This window comes from Hyperoodon ampullatus, assembly GCF_949752795.1.
Source record: "Hyperoodon ampullatus genome assembly, chromosome: 2".
In the NCBI taxonomy this organism is placed as follows: Eukaryota; Metazoa; Chordata; class Mammalia; order Artiodactyla; family Ziphiidae; genus Hyperoodon; species Hyperoodon ampullatus.
This window is the reverse complement of record NC_136915.1, coordinates 26,797,952-26,815,665: the sequence shown is the minus strand read 5'-3', so window position 1 is coordinate 26,815,665 and position 17,714 is coordinate 26,797,952. Positions and strand designations below refer to the sequence as shown.

Below are 17,714 nucleotides of genomic sequence, written 5' to 3'. Positions count from 1 at the left end.
AACCCCAAGAATTTGAGAAAAATAGTACAAAAATCTAATAGGCTATTAAATAAGTATGTTTAAAATGATCAAAGATAAAAGGTGATGCAGACTAGCACATAGTTATGAGCACAGACACTAGAACCAGGTAGCTTGATTGGAATTCTTGCTCTATCACTTAACTAGCTGTGTGAACCTGGGCAATGTATTTAACCTTTGTATTGCTGTTTCCTTATCTGTAAAGTGGAACCAAAAATAGCACTTATTTCATAGGATTATTGTGAGGATTGAATGAGTTGATGTACATATACCACTCAAAACAGTGTTTGGCAGGTAGTAAGTACTTCACAAATTTTAGCTATTCTCCTTTTATTATTATTATCCATAAGAAAAGGGAAAAAAAAGAAGAGGTAGGTTTGAAGAGGAATCAAATGAATTTAATATATGAAAAATGTAAGTAATGAAATTAAAACACCTCATGCTGCAAGATGAGTGCCCCATCTGCAGTCTCATGTCCATATTCCTGGCAGGAAGAAGACAAAAAGACAAAGGCAATTACCAGCCCAGTCTACCTTCTTTTTTATCAGGAAAAAAAAATAGTTCTTCCAGATGCCACATCCAGGGGACTGACACTTGCAACTCAATGGCCAGAATCATGTCACCTACTTTTTAGGTGTGCACTCCCACTAATGGTATATATCAATTTCTACTTCTCAATTTTTGCCAACACTTAATATTATCAGATTTTAAATTTTGCCAATCTTATGGATATGCAATGGTATGCTATTGCTTTTATTTGTATGGACTGAAGAACTTTTAATGTTTGTTGACCATGATTAAGTGAATTTCCTTGCTCATTACAATGTTGTCAAGTAACACTGAATAACAGCTAACCACAAAAACAATGTTATACAATAGTATTTATTTAGCTTAGTGCCTTTGGGTTGGATGGGGCAGCTTGTCTAAAGTGGCTGTGTTATTACATGGTCTTACATCTTCCTCCTGGGACTAGTAGGCCAGCCCGGACAATTTCCTCTCATGACTATGGCTGAAGTATAAAAGCCCAAGTGGAAATACATGAGGTCTCTTAAGGCTTAGGCTTGTAACTGCCACACTGTCACATATTCTAATAGACCAAAGCAAATCACATGGCCAAAAGGGGAGAAATATCCTCTGGTCTGTTAGTGAGAAGAACTGCAAAGTCATACAACAAAGAGTGTGAATGTTGGTAGGCGGTGATGAACTGGGGCCAATAATGCTATCTACACAATATCCTTTCTTATTTGTAAAACTGAATTATCTTTTTCTTATTGATTTATAGGTATCCTTTATATATCCAACATACTAATCCTTTATCAGTTATATGCCTTGCAGATATCTTCTCTCATCTGTGGTTTGTCTTTTTAACTCCATTAAAGGTAGCTTTCATTAAAAAGCAGCTTTCAGTTTTAATAGTCAATTTATCAATCAAAGTGTTTTCTCTATCTTGTTTAAGAAATCACTATTTCAAGGACATAAAGATATTTTTTAAAGTTCTGTTTTTCACTTTTAGGGCTTTAATCTACTATTGATTTTGCATACGGTATTCTAATTTTTTTTCGTATAGATAATCAATCTTTCTGGCACTGCTTATTGAACAGCAAATCCTTTCCCCACTAATCTGTAATGCTACCTCTGTTATTCATCTAGTTTCCATAAATTCATGGATTTCTGAACTGTCTGTTCAGTTTAATTTGACTATCTCTCTGTACCAATACGTCACAGCTTTTTTGCTTGTTTATTTTTTTTGCGGTACGCGGGCCTCTCTCACTGTTGTGGCCTCTCCCGTTGCGGAGCACAGGCTCCAGACGCGCAAGCTCAGCGGCCATGGCTCGCGGGCCCAGCCGCTCCACGGCATGTGGGATCTTCCCGGACCGGCGCACGAACCCGTGTCCCCTGCATTGGCAGGCGGACTCTCAACCACTGCACCACCAGGGAAGCCCCACGTCACAGCTTTAATTACTAAATCTCTAAAATGAGTTCCCCCACCTAGGTCTTCTTCAAATAACATTAAAAAAAAAAAAAACTCTGGGGACTTCCCTGGTGGTCCAGTGGGTAAGACTCCATGCTCCCAATTCAGGGGGCCCAGCTTTGATCTCTGGTCAGGGAACTAGATGCTGCATGCATGCCACAACTAAGAGTTCACATGCTGCAACTGAAGATCCCGCACACTGCAACGAAGATCCCGTGTGCTGCAGCTAAGACCCAGTGCAGGCAAAATAAATAAATAAATATTTTTTTAAAATTCTGAAAAAAAAAATTATTGATTGTCTCTTTGTTCTTCTATATAAAAATTAGGATAAGCTTAGAAGTTTCACTTAAAAAATATCCTATAGGGATTTTTTTTTCTGGAATTTATAGATTATGGGAGAACTCACATCTTTATAATATTGAGTCTTATCATCCATGAATATGGTATAATTCGCCACTCAGTTAGGTCTTCTTTCATATTCTTCAGTTATGTTTCCTTATTTTCTTTAAGATCTTGCATGTTTTTTGTTAGATTTATTTCTGTTTCTTATAGGTTTTATTGCTATACTGAATGGGATAGCAGGCTTTGTCAGCTGAATGGAAATGCTGCTAAAATTTTACCATTAAGAATGATATTTAGGGACTTCCCTGGTGGCGCAGTTGTTAAGAATCCGCCTGCCAATGGAGGGGACACGGGTTCAATTCCTGGTCCAGGAAGATCCCACATGCTGCAGAGCGACTAAGCCCATGTGCCACAACTAATGAGCCTGTGTGCCACAACTACTGAAGCCTGCATGCCTAGAGCCTGTGCTCCACAACAAGAGAAGCTACCACAGTGAGAAGCCTGTGCACCACAACGAAGAGTAGCCCCCACTCACCGCAACTAGAGAAAGCCCGTGCGTAGCAACGAAGACCCAATGTGGCCAAAAATAAATAAATTTAAAAAATTAATTAATTTTTAAAACGATTTATTTATTTATTATTTATTTATTTTTGGCTGCGTCGGGTCTTCATTGCGGCACTTGGGACCTTCGTTGAGGCATGCGGGCTCTTCGTCGTGATGCGTGGGCTTCTCTCTAGTTGCCGCATACGGGCTTCTCCCTAGTTGTTGTGTGCGGGTTTTCTCTCTCTAGTTGTGTTGCGCGGGCTCCAGGGCACGTGGGCTCTGTAGTTTGCGGCATGCGGGTTCTCTCGTTGAGGCACGTGAGCTCAGTAGTTGTGACATGCAGGCTTAGTTGCCTTGTGGCATGTGGGATCTTAGTTCCCTGACCAGGGATGGAACCCCCGTCCCCTGCATTGTAAGGCAGATTCTTTGCCACTGGACCACCAGGGAAGTCCTGAAGCTGTAGCTATTTAAAAGCTGTTACTCTAATTGTTTCAGTGGACGCCTTTGTTTACCAGTCTGTCATGTAATTTCCCTTCTGTTTATTCATTATTCTATTCCTACTACTCCCCCTACTCACTCAGTTCCTTTTTCTGGTAATAACTCCTCAACTTTTCTTAAGAGGATCACCGCTTCACTTCTTTGGTTCTTATGGTTTGGGAGATATTGACTCAACTCATCACTCCAGAGGTCAACTTGTGACCTAGACCTGGCAAATCAGAGCACTGCATTCCCATGGCCAGTTACTGGTCTGGGGATGGACACGTCAAACAAGGCCAGAAAAAGAGGTTCAATCAAAGCAAATCTTAGCATTTTTTACTGGAGCAACCAGAAAAGAAGACCATTCTTATGAGGATGTGAGCCTGGAGCTATAGTAGATTTTCTGCCACCATGAGGAGAGAGCCTACATGAGAAAGGACCAACACTGAGGAAAGCAGAGCAAAGAAACAGAAAGGCCAGATCCTATCAACATCATTTTTCCCTAGACCAGAGGTGTTTGGGCTGTGCAGCACGGCATGTGGGATCTTAGTTCCCCAACCAGGAAGAACCTGCATCCCCTGCATTGGAAGTGTGGAGTCTTAACCACTGGACCGCCAGGGAAGTCCCGGTCATTCATTTCTATAAAGGGTCAGATAGGAAATATTTTAGGGTTTGTGGGTGTGAGAATGTGATGTATAATAAATATATATTTTGGAGTTTGTCCATGGTTCCTGGCTCACAGCTCCCCAAAACCCTTGGAATTTCCTAAGCAGTAAGAGCAATAGGAACATCTTTTGTTATAATATTTGGTCTCTTGTCCTCAGTTCCTGAAATCGCATCAGAGCCATAAAGGTGAAATGGACATCTTATTATTATGAAAAGCCCCTTTCAACCATAACTGAGTTTATGTTAATAAGGTGACTTTCAGAAGTCCCCTAAAGATTGGAGGAGGTTGCCAGGGAAACCAATCAGTGGATTAGATTAATTAGATCAGAGGGTTGGAACTTACAGTCTCACCTCATGACCTCTGGAGAGAGAGGCTGGAGGTTGAATCAATCACCAATGGCCAATGATTTAATCAATTGTGCCTATGTAATGAAGCCTCCATAAAAACCCAAAAAGACAGGGTTCTGAGCTTCCAGGTTGGTGAAAGAGAACTCATCCACTTGCCAGCCCTAAACTCCACAGGGACAGAAGCTCCTGGATTCAGCATCTTGCCCTATCCAGCTGTTGATTCATATCCTTTAATACACTTTGTAATGAACCAGTAGTCTAGTAAGTAAACTGGTTTCCTGCGTTCTGTAAGCCACTCCAGCAAATTAATCAAGGAGGGGGTCCTGGGAACCTTTATAACCAGTTGGTCAGACGCACAGGTGACAACCTGACTTGTGACTGGCATTTGAAATGGAGGCAGTCTTGTGGGATTGAGCTCTTAACCTATGCAATCTGATGCTATCTCCAGGTAGATAGTACCAGAATTGAGTTGAGTTAGTGTTGGGAGAATTGCTTGGTTTGGGGGAAAAACCCACACATCGTAGTGGGCCATAGATCTCTCTCACAACTACTCAACTTCACCACTATATTGCTCAAGTCAGAGCACAAAAGCATCTAGACAATATGAGAAGGAATGGGCATGGTTGTGTTCCAATAAACCTTTATTTACAAAACCAGACACAGGCTCCCCAGCCCTAGACCCAGTCATGGCTTAGGCTATATCTATCCTTGGACTTTTCAGTTACTTGAGCCAATAAATGTCCTTTTCCTTAAGCCAATTGGAGTTGGCTTTCCTTTTAACTTGTAACTAAAGAATCCCAATTTATGTTATATCTGAAGATTCTGAATTCTTTGGTAACTTTCATCTAACTATTAGTGCAACTTTTGTTTAAAATCCATTCTTAATCCGGAAAGGAATCAAAGTTGGCTTCACAGAGGAAAGATTAATTGATGTCCAAGTCATTGCCAGTTCTTTTTCAGACATAAAAGTGTTACATAAACACAAATTCTATTCTTAAAAGATTTAATGAAAAGTTAATTCCTTGGGGGGGAAACAGATTTTCTTTTTCAGTTTAAGTTTCCATAAGAATGTGCTTTCCAGGCAATTTGTAGACATTTGAAGTGAGCATCAGTATTGTTAAGAGTTGCAAACTGCAGTCATTTTGTACAAATTTAAACAGGCTCCTTACTGAGAGTTGATAGGGAGTGGGGGGATGTTAACAGTGAAAATAAAGTGGAAAATTATCTTCTCCTGACTGCAGAGACTTGAGCACTGCCTTTGACAAGCAGAAGAAACAACAGAGGACCTCTGAAAAGGCTGAGAGCTGTGGGGAATGACTTCAGCAACGGACTGTGTCAAAGGGCAGTCACACAACTCTTCCCTAATGTGAAATACCCCAAGTTGGCAGCTGAATTCCTAGTGCTATATACTCTTGAAAATATAATTTCAAGATAGGATTGAGAGTGAGTTCCAGGGGCTTAATGAAAAGACTCCAATAAATAAAAGGGAAAAGGCAATTCACACACACATACACACACACACACACACACACACATCTAGGTAACACACATATGGCAGGGAGGAGAAAGAACAGTCAAGGATGACTCCAAGCTTTACGGCCTGAGTACTGGCAGAAGGGACTTGCCATTTGTTGAAATGGGAAAGACTGGGAGAGAAACAGGTTGTAGGGGCTGGTATCTGGAGCTCAATTTTGGACATATTAAGTTTAACATGTCCTGTTATTTATCCAATAAGAAATAAAGAGTGGGCAGCTGGATATATGAGTAGCGTTAAGGAAATAGGTCCAGGCTGGGGATATAAAATTGGGAATCGTCAGCATACAGACGGTATTTACAGTCATGAGATTAGATGTGATTACGAAAGGAGGAGGCTACATAGAACAGAGACGAGTCCGTGGCACTCCAACATTTAGAGAACAGAGAGATGAAGAGGACCAAGAAAAGATACCTGAGAGGAAAGCCAGAAAGATAGGAAGAAACATCCTGGAGGTGAAGAAAGTGTTCCAGGGAAGAAGGGGTGATCAACTCTGTTAGTTTTGGTAAGATGAGAACTAAGAGTTGACCACTGGGATTTATCAGTGGGGTGTGTGTGTGTGTGTGTGTGTGTGTGTGTGTGTGTGTGTTAGGGTGGGTTTAAGGGAGAATGGAATGAGAGAAACAAGCACACACAACTCTTTTCAAAGAGTTTTGCTGTAAAGGGAAAGAGAATAAGGGAGGAAAGTGGGCTCAAGGCTGAAGAAGGATCTGAGTATTTTAGAAAGAAAAAAAATAACTGAAGAAATAAACTTCCAGATGAAGCAGGAAGGGATTGAGAACACATTAAAATGGTTACTATTAGAAAGGATTAGTGAGGGGTGGGAGAAGAGGGTACCCTCTTTGCAACAGGAAGAGAGAGTGAAAAAATGTACAGATATCTAAAGAGAAGGAGGTGACATGGGAGCTCATTACAGATGCCTTTGATCTCTAAAATATCACTATTTGTGAAAATGAGGAGGATGGGGGAAATGTGGTAGAATTACAGTAGTTAAATGTAAAAATGTAGAGCTGATTTTTAATCTACTCTGATTTATACTTCTCACTCAAATCACAAGATTAAAGTAGCACAACATAAGCTGAGCTTAAACCATAGTAGATACTCAATAAATATTCAGTGGATTTGTACTGGTGAAACTGTTTCATTGCTAGACTATAGCAATTGACAGGCAGGAGAAGTTGCCATTTTTCCTTAACCTACCCATCTATGGCTGAATATGTTTGTTTTTTGCTCGTCAGGAAGCAGGGCTTTCATAACTAAGGCAACAGATTTTCGTTTCCGTACTGATCATTTTTACCTATTGCTTACCTATTTAAGCCAAACAACTGTCCTTTTGTATTCTGCTCTGTTCTGATGGGTAGCGTCTGGGGCTGAGAGTCTGCAACTTCATGACCCAGGATCTTTCATCAGTTAACTTTCTGTAGGATAATGCTAAATGGGTCATAATGGATACCAGAAGACCAGGGGAAGAGAGAAATTTCCAGCTTCTAGCTCTCACAGTGGCTGGTGTTTGTTGTAATAGTAGCAAGATGGGAGGATTCTGGACAGCAGCTCAGGCAGACGCAGAAGTTTTTTGGTGGTTCCAATTCTGATCGAGGTGGCAACTCTTCAGCAGATCTAACACTGTGTCTCCAAAGGTCCAGCAAGCAGTGTATGCTTGTGGGCTCAGCTTTAAGGGCTGGTGAACTCTAAGCCCTTATGATTAGCAGCTCGTCACCTCTGAGTATCATTTCCTTCTTTCTTTTTGTTCCTCTAGACCCCATCCTCATTTGTGCTCTTCTAGGCCTTCCCACACCCTTGTATTGGGTTGGCCAAAAAGTTCATTTGGGTTTTTCCGTAACATGCTATGGAAAATAATTTCGTGTATTATATTATCTCTGTCTGGAATATCTAGAATGACTCCCATTTTCTGGATAGGACTATATAATCTTGGCGACAGAAAAGGTTCCGGGAAATAGACCCTCTAAGCTTGAACAGAGTGATGGCCTTACTGCCAATGGAAAATGGAGATGTAGTAGCACTATGATTACCTACCTACCTTATCACCTGTGTTTGCTTAGGATGAAGTCCTATTGAAGGTAACGCTTTGGGAGATGAAGTGTAATTGCTGCCTTTCCTCAGCTCATACATATGGTTCTAAAGTGAGTTCCCTACAACAAGTTGACTGAGGAAGAAAAAGTTAAGGCCAATTTACAGATGGTTTTGCACAATATGCCGGCATCAGCTGGAAGTGGACAGTTGAAACATCACAAATCCCATCAGGAGTGTCCCTGAAAGTTTTTGGGAAGGAAAATCTCCCCAGTGAGCGTCTGGTTGCCCACTCTGCATAGAGAAAGAGATAGACACAGGTATAGATTTTACCCTGATTCATAGACAATAGCTAACAAGTTGGCCAAAGAGTTAAGGATTTAGAAAGAACCAGACAGAAGAACTGGTGACCAAAAGGCATGTGGGGGGGAAGAGGCAGGTGGAAATACCTCTTGGAATGGCCACAGGGTAAGAGACGTTAGTGCCTCACGTGAATGCTTAATAAAGGGTACCCATTGCAGAGGAGGCTCTCAGAAATCAGGTAGACAAGATGACCTGTTGTGTGGATGTCAGGCAGCCTCTTTCCCTAGCCACCATGAAGCTTGCTGCATACTCCATCACCCAGAAGCAGCTTAACTGATAAAATGGTGGAATAACCAACTGAATATTCCATTATGGCCCCGTAAGAGAGATGATACCCTGAGAGATCGGGGTGCTATCCAAATGGATGTGGTATATAATTTTAGCCACTGACCAATATAGGTGCTATTATTTCCATAACTAGAATACTCACTTCTAGAAATCAAGGGATGAAAGTGGCAGTGCCTCCTTTCACTTTTACCTCTAATAGCCCACTTACAGAATTCTTGCTTTCTGTCCCTGCAGAGGTCTTATCTCTCAAAATAGGAATGTTGCCACCAGGGAAACATTGCATGCTTCCACTAAATTTGATCATGACTGACCTAAAAGAAGAATGAACGTCACCCATTTTGGGGAAACGATGATGGTGTCCTTGTTTGTATGAAGGATAGTTGCATACTGGAAAGCAGACTCGTGTACTTGTTTAGAATTTTAAATATGGGAAGAGTGGTATATGTGGATGCCATGTAGCCAGAGAGGGTGGACTATATTGGTCATTTACCTGTTGTCTCTCAGTTCAACACCTGCCATGCTCGACTCTACTCTTTACTGATGTAACTGGAATTCTGCAAATGACATTTCCCAGGCTTCCATCCTTGCAGCTGGCTTCCTGTTAGAGCCTATCAGTAGGAGGCGCCAACAGGAGATCAGTAAAAGGAAAAATGTTTCCTGCTTTGGGCGGTGAAAATGCAGCAATTTCTGGTGGCTGCTGGCTGTTGGCTGTTGGCGTAGCGGCAGCAGGAGCAGGTGATTCTGGACTCCAGTAGACTTTTCAGCCTTTGGACTTTCCCTCTCTGATAGAAGTGGTACCTCTCTGGCAGATCCAGAATGACTGTGACAGCAACTCCAACTGCACAGCAGCCAGCACAAACTTGAGAGCTCCAGCTCAGGGGCACAGCGGCTTCTGATCCATGACTGGAATTCTTTTTGTTGTTGTTTTTAAAGATTTATTTATTTAATTTATTTTGGCTGCTCCAGGTCTTAGTTGCAGTATGCAGACTTCTTAGTTGCAGCATGTGGACTCTTAGTTGCAGCATGCATGTGGGATCTAGTTCCCTGACCAGCGATCGAACCGGGGCCCCCTGCATTGGGAGCGTAGAGTCTCACCCACTGGACCACCAGGGAAGTCCCTATGACTGAAGTTCTTCTAGCTCCCCTGGCCCCTTTTTTTCCTTTTGCTATTCCAGCCCTTCTTAAACTTTTGGAAGCAATTTCATATATTAAATTTCTTCTCTTTGAAATACCCAGAGTGGTTTCTGTTTCCCCGAGGAGACCCTGACTGATAACATTTCTAGTCCCTAAAACAGATAAATCTAAAAAAAGGATCTATCCTGAGACTTGCCCTTCTGGACAAATGATATAATCTTCCCTCTCAGCTTCTCTCTTAACTTTTACTTCTTACAAACAACCATAGTCAATAGAAACTGCATTTATTTTGTTGTTGTTATTGTTGGTGCATTGTTTTCTGTCATTAACTTATTTAAGCAAAAATTTAAACACTCACCAAAGTAAAGCAGATAATATATAGAATACTTGTGTATTTATTACCCAGCTTTAACACTGATCGATTTTGCTAATTTTGTGTCTTGTATCTGCCTCCACTTTCCACCCAGAATATTTTAAAATAAAATCGCAGGCATCAAATCATTTCACCCATAATATTTCCTGTGTACTTTTTACATGAGCCTCCTTCCATTTCTGTAATTACAGTTGGACCTCTGTTATCCTTTCCCTGCACAGGACCCCTTTCTCTTCCTCAGCATAGGAGTCTTCTTTTTCTCTTGGGAACTGCCTTCCAAAATTTGGTGATGCTGTTCATCCGTTTGCCTCCCTGACTCTATGGACATATGAACTAGACTCGTCAGTCTGAGTGTGTTATGGAAGCTAGAGAATAAAGGTCTCACTACACAAGGGCATGGGCCTTAAGGATCACATTAACCTAGAACTGCAAAAAGTTACCTTCAACAACTGGGAAAGCCCACATAAGAATTATGCTAACACAGAAGAAAACTAGATAAAACTGTTTCAGAGAGAGTCCTGATGATATTATTTTAATACCTGAATCCAGCTGTGCCTAAAACCAATGCTCCTTCTGGATTTTTAGTTATGTGAGCCAATAAATTTCCTTTTCTGCTTAAATTTAAGTTGGATTTCTATCATGTGTGACCAAGAGTCATTTATTACTAATTTGTAACACTCTCCAAGCCTGAAGCGATAGCCCATTCAAGAATACTCTATTTAGCAGGGAGAACATATTTCTATAAATGGGAATGTTAATAGAGTCAGTGCAATTAAGGTCATCATATCACTAAAGCATAGTTTCTGGTGTTGCTATTTTGCAGTTATTTTTTCCCTTCATACTCCCTGAAATCCCGGTATGCTTCCAGGCAAAGTTTCTTCCAACTTTGTTCATTCAGGTAGTTGTGAGTCATTTCTTCTCAGGCTACAGTAATTCCTATGATAGCTTTCATGATGTCAGAAGTCTTCCACCAATCTCTAATTAACAGCTGATCAGTTTTTTAAAAGTGTTTCCCTGGTTTGAACCACTGTAAAGTATCGATTTTAACATGTAAAGTAGTATTTTTGTTTAGTACTCTTTTTTTTTTTTTTTTGGCAGTATGTGGGCCTCTCACTGTTGTGGCCTCCCCCGTTGCGGAGCACAGGCTCCGGACGCACAGGCTCAGCGCCCATGGCTCACGGGCCCAGACGCTCCGCAGCATGTGGGATCCTCCCGGACCGGGGCACGAACCTGCATCCCCTGCATCGGCAGGCAGACTCTCAACCACTGCGCCACCAGGGAAGACCTTGTTTAGTACTCTTATGGTAACTTTAGCTTTAACATTGGTGATAAGTTATTACGGGTCAAAATCATTTGGCAGAACATGAAATAATGACAGAAATTGAGACTGTGGCATAGAAACACAAATAGATTAGTGAGGCCTCTCAAACTCAGGAACACACCATCTGCTAAATCAGCTCTCTTTAGCGCTAACTGTATTGACTGGCTGAGCGGTTATTTTTTAAATGCATTAACCACAATTCAGTACTGTTTCAAATTTATAAATATGAACATATACGGAGATGAAAAGCACTATAATAAATTAGTGCTCAAGGAGTTACGTCTATAATGAAATTTCTTTCATGTTTAAAATAATCTAGGTTCTAGCTAATAGTAGGCTTTGAAATCCCAAACTTCACAGAAATTATTTCATAAAAAAGACTAAAGCAGTTGGCTAGAGATTGGGGCCTTCACATTCTCATTATAGGCCCAAAGATCCAGCTTTTGCTGAATCCTTATATGCCCAAGTCTCTGGAATACAGACAAACCAGGGATACTATGCTAACAGAGGTAGAATATACTCAAGGTTATATCATACAATTGTCAAAACAGGACATCTGGAAATATTGCTAAAGAAGCATAAAATCAATACCCAATTTTTTACTATCATATCCTATCAGTTAAAATCTAATAATTCCTCTATTCTAATCTGAAGCACAGTAGTAGGTCATGACTTTACAATTTTTTGCTATTATAAATAATGCTGCAATGAGTACCTTTGCACACAGATCCTTGAGCACTTGTGAAATAATCTGATTCCTAGAAGTAGAGTTGCTTAGTGAGTACAGACAGATTACCTTCCCAAAACACTATATCAATTTAAATGTTTACCAACATGAAATGACAGTGCCCTTTTCCCCCAACACTTTCATTAACTCTGGATATTATCTCTTTAAAATGCTTCCCTTCTACCCTTAGGGAAAAATACCAGGGAAATATCAATACTATTATTTAACATTGTCCTGGAATTATGAGCCAATGAATTAGGCAATATAATTAAAATATGAATATTGGAAAAGATGAAATGGTTATTGTTATTGCAGATATTATATATCTTTAAATGCAAAAGTAAAATTAGAAAACTATTTTCTAAAGTAAAATTCTGGGCTTCCCTGGTGGTGCAGTGGTTAAGAATCCGCCTGCCAATACAGGGGACACGGGTTCAAGCCCTGGTCCGGGAAGATCCCACATGCCGCGGAGCAATTAAGCCCTTGTGCCACAACTACTGAGCCTGCGCTCTAGAGCCCGTGTGCCACAACTACTGAGCCCATGAGCCACAACTACTGAAGCCCCCGCGCCAAGAGTTTGTGCTCTGCAACAAGAGAAGCCCCCACAATGAGAAGCCCACGCACCACAATGAAGAGTAGCCCCCGCTCTCCGCAACTAGAGAAAGCCCATGCACAGCAACGAAGACCCAATGCAGCCAAAAATAAATAAAAATTTAAAAATAAATAAAAAAAATAAAGTAAAATTCTTGGGCTTTTGTCATATTGGAGTAACTGGTACTAGATTTGGCCTTCTGCTATAAACAATTAGAAAACTGGACAAAATACATGAAAAAATTGTCTTCGGACGATGAAAACAGGGCAAGTGAGACTGTGATCTCCAAGAAAAGGAATCAAATGAGGCAGCCTATTATCACTTTGGCTTTCTGGATTTTGATACAGGGAGGGGAAATCAAACTGGATTGAATAGACAGAGGTGGTGTTCAAGAAGGCTGAGGTGCCTGGCAGTTGTGGGGCAAAGCACCAGAGGAAGCAACTACACAGGCAAAGAGATCAATAAATCTGCACAGGAGTATTCTAGAGTCTGTGCTGAACACTAATCTACAAATGTGTAAGGTTAAACTACAAGAGTTCAGCTGAAAAACAACTGGGGAACTGTGAGCAGAAAAATCCCCAGAGGTCACACAGGGTTAAGAGACAATTAAGTTTTGACCAGTCAGGATAAAGATTCTTCGCTGAACGCTTAGGGCATTTACTAGAGACCCCAGAGGAGAAACACCTTAGTAGAAGGACTAACCTAACTCAACAGTAAAGATGACTCTAGAACTGCCCTGAAGTTCAAAAACAAGCTTCAAAATCATCAAGCTGATTCATCTGCAACTTAACTAACAAATAAACCAAAATTCAAAAGTCTTTGAAGGAAAACAACAAAATTCAGATACTCAAAAACATATAATTACAATGTTCACCATTCCATCAAAAATCACTAGACATGTGAAAAAGCAAAAAAAGTCACCTTAAAATCAGAAGAAAAATTGGTCAATGGAAACGGATCCAGGAATGAAAGAGATGCTAGACTTAGTAAACAAGGATGTAAAAAAGAGTTAATATACTTAATAAAATTTTGTATTTGAAAATTTTAGGGCTTCCCTGGTGGTGCAGTGGTTGAGAGTCCGCCTGCCGATGCAGGGGACACGGGTTCATGCCACAGTCTGGGAAGATCCCACATGCTGTGGAGTGGCTGGGCCCGCGAGCCATGGCTGCTGAGCCTGCGCGTCCGGAGCCTGTGCTCCGCAACGGGAGAGGCCACAACAGTGAGAGGCCCACATACCGCAAAAAAAAAAAAAAAAAAAAAAATTTATATTTAAGTTTAATTTAAAATTTGAAGAAAAATATGAATATACTGAAAGAAAGACAAGATATAAAAATAATCAAAAAATCTAGAAACAAATACAATATCTGAAATTAAAAATTCGGTAGATGGGCTTAGTGGCAGATATTATAAACTGCACAAGAATAATCCATGAATGTGAAGACATAGCAATGGAAATTATCCCAACTAAAATTTTTTAAAAGAACTGACAAAAAATAAACAGTCTTAGTGACATGTTAAACAATATCAAATTGGTCTAATATATTTATAATTGATGTTCCAGAAAAGGTGGGGGCAGAAAAAATATTTGAAGCAAAGAGGAGAAACATAAATATACAGTTTTAAGGTCCTTATGCTATACATCAGAGGTTGACAAACCTTTTCTGTAAAAGGTCAGATAGTAAATATTTTAGGCTTTGCAGGCTAGTGGTCTTTGTTGCAACTACTCAACTCTGTCACTGTAGCATAAAAATATGCCATAAACAATATGTAAGTGAATGGCTGTGATTGTGTTCCAATAAAACTTTACTTACAAAAGCAGGGAGTAATCCACATTTGGCCTGAAGTCTGTAGTCTGCTAACCTGTGCTATATATGAAGTGGTACAATATGTGATAATAATAAGGGAAAATGCATATTGCAACTCTTGGAGCAACTGTTAAATATAAAACAAAGAGATTAAGCTAATAAGCCAACAGTGGGGATAAAATAGAATACTGAAAATTACTTAATATTCTTTTATTGAGGCAGGAAAAAAGGGGAAGAGGAACAACAGAGATGGCATAAATAGAAAACAGATAGCAAGACAGTACACTTAAATCCAACTATATTGATAATTATATCAATGAAAATATTCTGAACTGCATTTAAAAAGGAGATTGTCAGACTGGATAAAATATGATGACTCAAATATATGCTGTCTACAAGAAACACACTTTAAATCTAAAGATACAAATGTTAAAGTAAATAAAGGTAAAAAAGCATATGATTAATTGTAAGAGAGCTGGAACGGTTATATTAATATCAGACAAATCAGGCTCAAGACAATACCAGAGCTAAAAAGATATTTTATAATGATAAAAGGATTAATTCATTAAGAAAATATAACAACGATAAATGTGTACATACTTAATAACTTTAAAATACATAAAGCAAAAACTAGCAGAAGTGAAAAAAGAAATACTGAAATTCATAATTATTATTGTATATTTCAACACTCCTCTCTCAGTAATTGGTAGAAGGAATAGATAGAAAAATCAATACGGATATAAAACACCTGATCAACACTATCAACCAATTTGGCCAAACTGACATTTATAGAACACTCTATACAACAGATTAATGGAATAGAATAGAGTCAGAAAAAGACATGCAAATATATTATCAATCAATTTTTTAAAGTAAGGCTCATTTCATCAATTTTTTTTACAAAGGCTAACACAGTAATTCAATGGAGGGAGTAATATTTTCAAACAAATGGTGCCAGAACAACTGTATATCCATTACAGGAAAAAAAAGGAACCTTGACCTTTACTTTACACCACATATTGATACAAGTTTTCACTCAAAATGGATCATAGAACTCAATGTAAAAGTTAAATTTCTAGAAGAAAACATAGGAGAAAAATCTTTAGGACCTTGGGATAGGCAAAGATTTCTTAGGACACAAAAAGCATGGACCGTAAAGAAAAATTTGACAAACTCTGCTCTTTGAAAGATACCATTAAGGAAATGAAAAGCCCAGCCATGAACTAGGATAAAATATTTGCAATACATATATCTGACAAAAGACTTGTATCTAGAATATATAAAGACTTCAAAAAACTCAATAATAGGACAAACAACTCATTGGCAAATGATTTGAACAGATATTTCACTAAAGATATACAAATTAGCACATGAAAAAATTTCAACATCATTAATCATTAGGGAAATACAAATTGTGGTTTTACACAATGAACAATGAAAGGTCATTACACACCCACTATAATGGCTAAAACTAAAAAGACTGACAGTACCAAGTGTTGACAAGGATGTGGAGAAAGTGGATCTCATACACTGCTGGTGGGAATGTAAAATGGTACAATCAATCACTTTGGAAAACCGTTTAGCAGTTCCAACAAAGTTAAACCTATTCTAGGACCCAAGAATTCCATTCCTAAGTATTTACCCAAGAGAAATGAAAACATGTCCACAAAGAGACTTGTATCAATACAAGAATCTTTGTAACAGCTTCATTCATACTAGCCCTAATCTAGAAAGAAATGTCCATCAACTGGTGAATAGATAAATTGTGGTACATCCATACCATGGAATAGTAGTGAGCAACAGGAAGGAACAAACCTCTGATACACACAATGACATGAATGAATATCAAAAGCATTAGCCTCAACAAAAGAAGCCAGACACAAAACAGTACAAACTGTGTGATTCCAGTCACATGAAATTCTAGAAACAGGCAAAATTAATCTAGAGTGACAGAAAGAAGATTGATAATTGCCAGGGGCTGAGAGTGAGACGGGCGTTTACTTCAAAAAGGCATGAGGAAAAAAAAAAGATAGGACGGAAGTTCTGGGTGATAGAAATGTTCTGTATCTTATTTATGCTGATTGTTACACATGAATACATATCAAAACCCACTGAACTTGTACACTTAAAACCGGTACATCTTATTGTATGTAAATTATACCTTAATAAAGTCAATTTAAAAAAAATCCTTAGAAACAAGAGAATTTGGGAAGATATCCCAGTTATAAAATACACAAAGTGAATACACAAAAAATGAGTAGCTAGTTATCAGATGCAATGGAAGGTTCTTCTTGCAAAATAGTGAAAATTAAATATTTTAACAAAAAATATGCAGAAACTTTATGAAGAATATGATAAAACTCTGTAATGAGGGTCATAAAAGAACACTTGAATAAACAGACTACTGCCTGAGCTTCCTTTCTGTTCTCTGCTTTTACCAGAGGGATCTGCTAAAATGTTAAGTCAGGTCATATCATTCCTCTACTCAAAACTTCCAATGGTTTCCCTCTCAGAAAGAATGCCAAAATCTTTACCCTCGTCTAAAAGGGCTGCAAGATTTCCCTTCCTCCCTCTACCTGCCCCTAGCTCTAACCTCATTGGTTTTGATGTTTCCCAATGTGCCAATGCACTCCTGATGGCCCTTGTGTCGGGAACACTCTTCACCCAGATCTTCACATAACTTGTTCCCCAACTTTATACAAATCTTTGCTTCAGTATCACTATCAGAGGTTATCTTGGCAAATCCATCTTTAGTGTGGGAAGTTTCAGTTGATCACTAGGGCTCAATAACTGTTGTCATAGAAACTATGTCATATGTGGCACAGTTTAGAAACCAGGGGAAAGGATTAAAAGGAAACATGATAGCTGTCTTCCAATATTGAAGGACAATTATGGGGAAGAGGAAGTAGAATTATTCTTTTAGCAGCTCCAGTAGACTAGTCCTCTGGACTGATCACTAGAACGTAAGTTCCAAAAGAGCTGTTTTGTTCAGCTCAGCATCCCTCGAACAGAGCATGTCTGGCACACAGATGCCCAGTCATATTTGTTGAATAAATGTTCAGTGTAGTTCTGAAAAGCAAAAAGGACGGATGGATAGGACTAAAGGGGGACAGATGTTAACTCAGTAGAAAGAACAGTTTCTTAAAAATGAGAACTTGATGGGATTTTTTTGAACTCAGGTGT

At 39.3% G+C, this 17,714-nt stretch overlaps 1 protein-coding gene across 1 annotated transcript in view; it reads right to left on the bottom strand.

The window, feature by feature from the left end:
- ZBTB8A (zinc finger and BTB domain containing 8A) overlaps positions 1 to 17,714 on the bottom strand; it is a gene marked incomplete at its 3' end in the record, with an annotated part of 38,305 nt that overhangs the window by 12,111 nt on the left and 8,480 nt on the right. The window lies entirely within an intron of this gene.